The sequence below is a fragment of the Gossypium hirsutum genome, chromosome A12 (genome assembly GCF_007990345.1).
Source record: "Gossypium hirsutum isolate 1008001.06 chromosome A12, Gossypium_hirsutum_v2.1, whole genome shotgun sequence".
NCBI classification, from domain to species: Eukaryota; Viridiplantae; Streptophyta; class Magnoliopsida; order Malvales; family Malvaceae; genus Gossypium; species Gossypium hirsutum.
Window position 1 is genome coordinate 3,743,599 of NC_053435.1, and position 10,985 is coordinate 3,754,583.

Here is a 10,985-nt window from a genome sequence, read left to right on the forward strand (position 1 = left end):
AGGTGGCCGACACCCCATTTGTATTTTTAAAAAAAATATATTTTTTTCACAAATACAGTTGAAGAAGATTGTGTTTTCAAAATAGTCAAAAAATCAGAATGAGATTCAACAAGTGTGTTTTACTGGAGGAATTGAAACGGAAGATCAAGACAAAGATAACTACCCATTGCGGGAAGCAAATTTTAAGATTGCATTACAAATTTCCAATTTCAACAGATGATATGTGGGCCACCTCTAACATAGACATGCAAGGGGGTCACCTCTCATGTCGTACGTTCCATAAAACAATATATGGGGCATGTTTGACAACCCAAATTTTGGTGTTTTTACCCTTTTTATCTATGTTGTGCACGTCATGGAAGTCTCGTGGAGGGTTCAAAATATGTTGAATGCACCCGAACTGTCTCAAAACCTGATCATCATTGTGCCACTCGACCATATTAAAATTAATCAACGGGACGTTGGTTACAAACACTAGTTGTTGCTCGAAGACCCATGATGGTATGACCCTCATAACATCTTGCCCCGAATATGACATCCATAGAAACTGCGCAGTATCGACAATTTATATAGTTAAATAAATTTATTTCAAATGTTACAATAAGAGAATATTTATGTAAAAAAATTGTAATTTTAAAAACATATTTGGAATCATATTTACGTTGTACCCAAAATGCGCATCGATCATTTGGCGATATATTGGCACCATCTCTGATCTCCCGATTGTCGGTGTCGTCAACCATGTGAAAAATATTTTTAATTTTTTTAATAATATAGACAATGTTAAAAGTACAATACTATTGAGAAAAAACTTAAAAATGAAAATTTTTCACCTATTAACAAGTGACCACACGGGTGGTTGGTGGCTCACTGATGCCATAAATGACATTCGATATAAAGCCCAAGATTGCAGCAAAAGGCAACAACCGCATATGTCCTTCGCATTTGGCTTTATCGCTTGACAAAGCTCACAATACAGCGTCACCAAAATTACTGAGCCCCAACTATAGGCCCCGGCATTGTTGAGATCTTCCAATATGGACAAGTACATAATGTGGACTTTATTCTGATTGGCGTTCGACATTAGTACCTCACTTATCAATTGTAGAATTTATGCTCAAGTAGTGTAAATAATGCTCGACTCCGTAGGACTTCTCGATAGCATTTGGAAATTATTTCTTAACCATGCAAATCTTAGACTGGTTAATCTTTCATTGTCATCATTAAGGGGGACTCTCTCAAGTAGTCAGTGGCAAGTGGCCCAAGGATCGACCACTTTACTAGGTCTAGTGATCCAAGTCCTTCAGTAGATAGCCACAGCTAGACCAATACGTCATCCAGTGTTATAGTGCACTTCCGACACAGAAGGTGGAATATGTGGGTCTCTGGGCGCCATCGTTCAACCAGCACAGATACCAAATCAGACCTTAGGTCAGAAATCTCAATGAATGTCGTTGTGCCAAACCTGATGACATTCAAGTATGTTACAATTCTATGATTCAGAAAATATCCCAGATCATAGAGTTAGGGCCTCAACCTCTAGTACTCATCCTGCACACATAATAAACCCCATATAGTTTATTTCTCGAAATTAAATTTTAATACATAATGAATAATTATTTTAAGCAATCAAATAGATTGACCACACAAATGATTTTTTTAAATAAATTATATAGTTTTTATTAAAAACGAACTCGGATCACATTTATCGTATTATTAACAAATTTTGCTATGTGCTTTTTAATTTCGATAAGAGAACCCATTCCGATACCTACATAAAAATTGAATAATTTATCATGAACGATAGAAAAGAACATTTATATTTAAAACATGCTAAATTATCTTAAACCTTTAATAGTAATACAAAGCCAACAAAATGAAAAAAAAAACTTCCGTAAATGGTGGTCAGTCGGCCAGTGGTTAGAGGTGGTGCTTTATGGTGGTGGACGGGTGGGGTGACCATTGGGAGATATAAATAATAGGGAAGGAAAGAGAAGAAGAAGAAAAGGAGAAAAAAAAAACCTGTAGTGAACAGTGACGCCGTGACCATCGAGTCACATCAGTGTCTAATGGCAGGCCGATGCTGGCCACCAGCTGACCGTGACCTGCCTGCCACCTGACATCAATGTGACCCGACGGTCACGGCGTCACTGTTCACTATAGATTTTTTCTAACATTTAAAATTTTTAATTAATTTTTTACCATAAAATTATTTTTTTAATTTTGTAAAAAATAACACTAACAAGAGTTTTTATTCAATTAATACTAATAAAAAAAACTTTCTTTTTGTTATGAATATTTTATTGATGTCCATTAAGATCTAGATAAGTTTTGATGTACTCTAAATTCTAATAGTCATTAGAAGTAGATATCTATTTCATTTATACTTCTTATGCCTATTGTCGAAACTTTTTTTTTTGAAAATCAACTTTTTATTTTGAAAATGAAAATGGGAGTCACCACCAATCCTTTTTATAAGTGTAATCGGATCACCTTGTAATTTGATTGTTTTTAATAAAAAATTTGATTTACTAAAATAATGATTTTTGGTTTACAAAATTCAGGAAATGGGTTCGAGAGTTGGTTACGCATGAGGAACGATTAGCACCCTCGTTATGCTCAAAATTGGTACCTAATTGTTTACTCGATGTCTTTAGTGTCGAAAATTGAAAATTTGAAGAGATTTTAAAATACGATCCTTTATTAAGACATTACTTAACTAAATTAATTTTCACGAAAATGAGCTATTTTCAAAGTTAATCGAGAAGAAAGGATCATGTCCCGTAAGTTAGGACACAATGCCTTAAATCCTCGTAAACTAAAACAAACGCTAAAATCTTATTTTTTTCTATTTATTTTAAAATATATATTTGATTATCTCGATTTTAAAAGGAAACCATATTCCGTAAGTTAAGAACACGACTTTTCTAATTCCAAAATAATGAACATTTGCCTCGGTTTAAAAATTTCTTTTTTTATGCATAGTATGAAAAACGAACGTAACGCTTAAAACGGTATGCATTTTACTTATTCGGGCATAATATAAACATAGATAAATGCTATAATAATAATGTAAATATGGCAATAATAGAATTATTAATTCATGGCATTAACAAAAATAAAATAATAAAATAAAGTAATTTAAAATAAAAAATAAAAAAATAAAATGAAAGGGAAATATAAGTCATATCAAATTTAAATATAAAAAAATAATAATTAAATAATTAAATTTAAGTATTTAAAAAAGTAAAAGAATAAATAAATATATAATAAAATAAGTAATATTAAATTTAAATACATTAGAAATATAGTAAAAAATAAAAAATAATTATAACAATATACACAAATAAAAAGAATATAAACAATAATTTTTTAAATATATGAGAGAGAATAAAGAAAGAATAAATAAATAAATAAGTAAATAAATATAAAAGAAAATAGTTTAATAAAGATTAAAAATAAAAGACTAAATTGAAATTTAAATGGAATTTTGGGACCAAAATAAAATGCGCGTAAAGGAGGAGGGACTAACTGGGAAATTATTCCCTATCCCAAAACACGTCGTTCCGTAAGAGACTGAAATGAAACAAAATTAAAATCATAGGGTATAAATTAAAAAAATGAAAAAAGACTGGATTGAAATATCATTGAAAAGCGAAAGGACCGAAAGCATAAATAGACCATATAAAAAAACACGCGAATCCTTGCTAAGGTCGGGTCGGATTTATGGTCGGTCTTCAAAACACGCCATTTTGAATTAACACTTTGGCATCGCCTCTTCGCTGGATGAGTTTTAGCCCGTAAAAAATACCCCAAAGTTCAGCATCAAGGATCGAGCAATTAACTAGGTACTTGTTATAACCTAGGATCCATTCTCCATTTTTGTCGCGCAAAACTCCCTTGTAGCTGCAGCCCCATAAGTTCACTCAAACAGCACCAAAAGCAAACCTTTCAAAGTGCTAAAATAACCGCCAAAACTTTTTTGCAATCGCTCAAATAAGAGCTAAACGTTTTTTAAAGTGCTCAAATAAAGGCTTCTCAAATAAGTATATTGGGTCTCAAATTATACTTTTATTTTTTTTTATTTTCAAGTATATTTGATTCAATTGTCATGTATTTTATTTTAAATACGTTAAAATTTACTTAATTTTTACTCAAATTAAATTAAAGTACGTGAAATGATTTTATTTAAACATCTTTTTATAAAAGTTATACCTTTATACGAGCATTTTAAAATGTTTGATATTATATGAGTAACCCTAGGAGGCTGGGCTAAGATATAATCTATTTAACTTCAAAGCTATTTTTAGGTCTATATTTTATTAATTGCAATATCAATATTTTTCTTGATATTATTTTTAAATGGACCCTTGGCAAAGAGTACGGCATGTACAGGCCCAATATTGCCCGGGCCCATAAACAAATATAACAGCCCAATAGACCCAAGCCCAAAACTAAACCTTAGCCCAACTAGTCCTAAAATTTCTCAGCCGACAAACCCTAGCCCCCAAGTTCAATCGCCCATACTGTCTGCCATCGCCCCATACCCTCTACTCGGCCACCACGCCTCTGTCATTGCCCTCCACGCCCCTGACCACACCTGCAAAAGAAAAGACAGAAAATCGAAACAAGACACAAACAGTGGTAGAGACAAAGGAAAACAATATTTTTCTACTATTGTAATCGGCTATAAAGCCGAGAAGAAATCAAAACGAAAGGAGGGGAGGATTTTTGATATTTCAAAGGAGGGAAAAACAGATTGTATTTTGGATCGGGGATTTGAGGGGAAACAGATTGTATTTTGGAGGGGAGAATCGATTGTATTTCGGAGGGGGGGTTTGAGATACTACATACTCATATTGAATAAGAGAGTTCAAAAGCAATTTTTTGGAGAAGGTGATTTTCGATTTAAATCTCTGTATACTTTTTTTTTGGTTCTTCATTCTTTTGGGTTCATCGTTTTTATGTTTGAAAGCAAATAAAAAGAGAAGAAAGAAGTTCTTACCTGGCAAATACGTCATAAATCTCCTTTTTGCTTTGTTTGAATCGAAGCCAAGAAGAAATTTCAAGGCTGAAAAATCATTCCCCAGGCTTGAATGTGTAGCTTAGTGTTTGGGAGGGGAGAGAATCGGCAGAATAAGGGGAAAGTATAGGGTATTAGGTTTTTTGCCTTAATTGTTGTGGCTTGAAGAAATGACCGATTGCCATTCAATTTCCTGCCATTTTGAAATAAATTGAAACAGTGGTGGTTAAGGGTGGGGACCACGTGTTGACCCATGCCATAACCCAATTGTGCATTTGTATGTCAAATGGGAAATTTCCATGATTAATCCCTCACTTTTTGCACCACATTTCAGCAGGCCCCATTGGCATCCATGTGTTTTATTTTAATTTTTCCCCAAAAATTTGTACACCATTTCATTTTAGTCCACTCCAAGGTGCAGCGTTTTGGGACCTGGATTATTTTCAGTCCTAGTCCCTATACATTTATATACTTTGCACTTTTTATTTTTTTAATTTTTTTTAAAACTATCTTATTTGTAAATTATTCCTTTTATTTTAGGTTTAATTTTAATCTAGTCTTTTATTTGTATAATCTGCTATTTTAAAATACTTTTAATATTTTTGTATATGTTAGTTTTCATTTGTTCAATTATTTTGAGATTTCTTTTATCCTATTATTTTTACATTTTGCACAATATTTTTATATACATATTATTCTCATTGAGTGTTCAGTTTATAATACTTATTATTTTGAAGATTCACAATATTTTTGTACATGAGTGGAACCATCTTAATAACTTTAGTTTGTTTTATAAAATCATCATTTTAAAATTCTTTTCGCATTGAGCTATTTTAATACTTTCATATAACATCTTGTTTAAATACTTATATATATATATATATATTATATTACTTGTTTCAAATTTATTTTTCATCTGTTATTATTTTAAACCTTTTACTATTTATTTTAAATTGCTTTATAAATCATTTATTTTATTTGTTCTATGTATCATTTTTATTGTTTTGTACATTGATGATTTTAAATTGTTTCATACTATTTATTTTAAATTGCTTTTTGTAATATTTATTTTAAACGTGTTTTTACATATATTACTCATCTAAAATTAGCTTGTTATTCATTTTTTATTTATTTTAATTTGCTTTGTATATTATTTGTTTTAAATCGTTTTATACCTCATTCATTTTAATTTGTTTCATACTAGTTACTTCAAGTTGTCTCATATATTATTTCATTTCTTTATCATTAATATTTATGCCAATATAATACGTGTTTGTATGGTTATTGTCATTAGGTACTTTGTAGTTCGTTTACTCATATTGTCATTGTGATTTATTGTGGTAGTATTTTATTCGCCAATTATTATGCCACGTTTATATCATCATTTTTTCTCGTTTCATTCAAATCACATCGTGCATTAAAGCTCGAATGCATACATTTGATGTAGATTGTTTTACCTTATTCCAAACAAATCAAATACTCATCGTTTTAAATTTCATACTTGTTATTCTTTCATAAAAAGAAAATTCTCTAATAAAGGCAATATTCCCAGTTCGGGAAATTCGAGAGATCATGCCCTAACTTACTGGGTTTTGATTTTTCTCGTTTAACCCAAATAACGGCATATTCTTTTAAATCACAATATGAGTTTTAAATAAAATGCTTACTCTCCAAGATTTGAGGTGTCGTGCCCTAACTTACTGGATATGCCATCTTATTACCTCGAGATAAGATTTTTTTTACAAATAAGGTAATATTTCGTGTGTGAAAATTTCGAGAAATCGTGCCCTACGTGTTGGGTTTCGATTGATCGTTTGACCGAATAACCGAATAATCCTTTTTAAAATATCAACGCATGAGTTTTGAAAATCATGAGATAATTTTGGGTATCGAAGGTTGGAAATGTCGTGTCCTACGTGTTGGATGTGATATTTTACTCCTTCGAAACAAAAGAATTTTAATATCCACTTCGAGTACCCAAATATTCATAAAAAGGGATCGTATTTTAAAGCTTATTTCAAAATCTTTTCGACTTTCGACATTAAGACATTAATTAATCGATTAGGTACCAATTTTGGGCATTACGAGGGTGTTAATCCTTCCTTGTACATAACCGACTCCCGAACCTATTTTCTCAAATTTCGAAGACCAAAACCGTTGTTTTAGTAAACCAAAATGTTTTATTAAAATGACCAAACTTCTTGGTGATCCGATCACACCTAAACAAAAAAGATTGGTGGCGACTCCCAATTTTCGTTTCCATTTTCAAAACCAAAGTCGATCGCCCGTTTTTTCAAAAAAATGGTTTCAACACGGCAGATTGAATTACCTTATTATATAATTATACCAAGACAATATGAGAAAGTTATAATAATATATATAAATGTGTTAAGAAAGTTATAATATATATAAATGTGTTAAATTTTTTAAAAAAAAATATTAACACAATTTGTAAAATAAAAATATTCAACATAAATATTTTTTTTAAAACATATCAAATTCTATAAAAGATCCTTCTACAATGTGCTTTTGGCGGATTTAACCTTTTTACTATTATTTGATAATATTTAATTCTTTTACTTTTCAAAATATGTATTCTTAATTTCGAGGATTGTATCATGAAACTAATTAAAAAAATTGAGATAAAAACATATTTCAAAAAATAAACAATGTTCAAATTATACTAGAGCTAAGCCTTAAAAAAATGCATAATGTAGCGATGTAAAAATTTTGCTTTGGTCGCTAATTGAGGCGATTATTTGAAAATTTGAAAATAGAATTTCAGTTTTAAAAAGAAAAGGAGTCGCTACCGATCTTTTTTCTAGGTGTGATCGGACACCTAATAAATCCTCTTTTTTTAAAAAGAAAATTTATTTTTGAACAAAAATGAAGGCCGAATTTGGGTCTACGAGAAGATCCAGAGGGAAATAGGGTTCGGGAGTCGGTTACGCACGAGGAAGGTATTAGCACCCTCACGACGCCTAAAATTGGTATCTTGTTAAACATGCATTGTCTTAATTCTCAAAAATACAAGTTTAATTTAATATTTAATCGCAATCCGATTGAACTACGAGAATTTGAAATTTTAGTTTTTTAGAAGGACGTCTCGTTTTTAACACGAGCCAATGATATTCACCCAACATAGCGATGAAATCAGTGACTTGGTGTTGAAATCGGTACGTTGCCTTAAAAAAATTAATTAAAAGCATAAAAAATAATATTATTCGCAACAGGAATTTGTAAATAATGCACACGATGATACAATTAATGAAAAAATATTAAAATACAATATTAGAATAAGAAAATAACAATAATATTAATATATACACGAATAATAACAGAAATAATAATAATAATGACACGACAAGTCAAAGTAGAAAATAATAAAATATTATCAATAGTAACAATCATAGATTAATAAAATGATGACATGTTAACAAGGACAATAATAAATAATAATTAATAATACTAAATTAGTTAATAATAAAATAATAAATAAATAAACACAAAAAGGAAGGCATGTAATATAATAATAATATTAAAATAAAGTAATTAAAAAAATACTATATATAAATATATGTATATACACATATAATAAAAACATACACTAATATTAATAATGATAATAATACTAACAATAGTAATGAAATACAAAAAAAGTAAATATAATATAATAATAATATTAAAATAAAGTAATTAAAAATAATACTATATATAAATATATATACATATATAATAAAACATATACTAATATTAATAATAATAATAATACTAGAAATAATAATGAAATACAAAAAAATAAAAATAAACATAATATAATAATAATATTAAATTAAAGTAATTAAAAATAACACTATATATAAATATATATATACCTATATAATAAAAACATACACTAATAATAATAATAATAATAACAATAGTAATAATATTGAAATACAAAAAGCAAATGTAATATAATAAAAATATTAAAATAAAGTAATTAAAAAATAATACTATGTATAAATATAAATACATATACGTATATAATAAAAAAATATATACTCATATATAATAATAATAGTAATAATAATAATATAAAAATAAAAATAATAGTGTTAGACAAATTGATGCGAAAAAAAGGACTAAATTGAAACTAATATGGAAGTTTGGGGGCAATTTGAAAATAAATAAAGAAGAGAATGATCAATTTGGGCACGCGGATAACAAGGGAGGACCAAAATGGGCAATATCCCCTCCTCCCAAAAAGCACAGCACCAAAAGGGACTAAATTGAAGGCCAAAATAAATTACAGGGCAAAATTAAAAAATGAAAAATACTTGATTGCAAAGTAATAAAAAAGCGGAAGGGCTAAAAGCACAATTATCCCTTCCGTTAAAAAACACGCGGATCCTAGGCGGTTCGGGTCAGGTCAATCCGGTCCAAGTCAAAACGACGTCGTTTAAGGGGCTATAAAAGGCCAAAATTTTTTACAAAAAATCATTTCTTCATTGTTTAAAAAAAAATCCCTTTCTCTCTCATTTCTCTCTCTGGCAGAGGCCAGAATCCAATGAGGGGAACCGTCGTCGACCGCTGCCGCCGGCCACCATACACGGTGGCCAGAATTTTGAAAAGGTATATTTTTTTTATTTTTTTATGTTTTTTAATATTCGTATATATAAATGGTAAAAGAAAATAAATGGATCTTTATATGTATATATAGTTACGAAAAGTAAATAAATAAAAATGAAAATAGATCGAAAATAACACCTTATCCCCAATCTAACTCCTCAGTTTTAGTATTTCTTGCTATGATCGAATGCTTCTATTGGTGCTTGAGTCTCTTTTTGTTCTATATTTTTGTATTAAAAAAATGTCTGAGAGCCAAAATACAAATATATGGCAAGGCTTATATAGCCGTTTACAAAGTATTTTTTATTGTTTATGTCTTTTCTTCATTTGCAGGTGCAAGTTGGACAGTGACAAGGGCGGTGGCGTGCTGCAGGCGTGGCCAGTGGAGTTAGTGGTGGCAGAGGCTAGGAGCGGCGGCTTGGGGGGCTGGGGTTTTCTGATTTTGTGTTTTTTTTAGGTATTGGGCTGGTTTAGTGGGCTTAGGGTTTTTAGTTATTTGGGTACTTTAGTTTGGGTTAGGGTAGGTTAGTTGGTTGATGGGTTTCATTTTGTTTTGTTTCTGATTTGGGCTACACTGTTTTGGGCTTAGTGGGTTTAGCAATTGGGTTTTGGGTTGTATTGGGTGGGTAGTTGGTTTATTGCTTTGGCCAAAATTCGGCCTCAACACATAATATAAGAACTCTCTATGCAATTTGACTAGAAAAAAAACAAAGAATTCGGTTGTATTAGAGGTGTGCATGGGCCAGGCCGAGTTTGGGCCAGACTCAACTAAAAATTTAAGCCCGTTTGTTAGGCCCTAGGCCTGGTCTAGTCTGAAAAATGGGTATAAAATTTTGCCCAAACTCGACCCAGAAAAAAATATTAAAATCTGGCCTTGACCCGGCCTGCCCATATTAATTTTTGTAATATTTTTATATAATTTTAAAATATATATAATAGATAAAAAATACTAAAAATATCAAAAAAATATTTCCCAATAAATTGAAAATAAATTTTAAAATATATATATACTTAAATAACACTAAGATAGATGCAACTTAACAAACAAATGCCTCTAAAATAATAACAAAATTAATAAATGTCTTTAAAATAATAACCAAATTAACAATAAAATAAGTTTTACACAATGTTCAAACAATAACAACAAAATAATAGCAACATAATAGTAAAATTGTAGCAAAATAGGGAGAAAACAATAAGAAAATAATATTTAAAAAAAATTATCCTTTAGTGAATTCGGGTCAGGCCGGGCCAAAAATATCTTACTTGAGGCTCGGCCCATTTTTTAAACGGGTCTTTTTTTTGTCCAAGCTCATTTTTTGGGTTTATATTTTTCTTCAAACCCTCTCAT

General features: G+C 30.0%; 1 long non-coding RNA gene across 1 annotated transcript; it reads right to left on the minus strand.

Moving 5' to 3' along the window:
- Positions 1-3,471: 3,471 nt before the first annotated feature.
- On the minus strand, positions 3,472-5,207 carry LOC121210822 (uncharacterized). The gene is made up of 2 exons (XR_005906037.1): positions 5,006-5,207; positions 3,472-4,600 (listed from the first exon to the last, which is right to left on the minus strand). It is a non-coding gene; the product is annotated as an uncharacterized lncRNA (long non-coding RNA).
- Between the last annotated feature and the right edge of the window lie 5,778 nt (positions 5,208-10,985).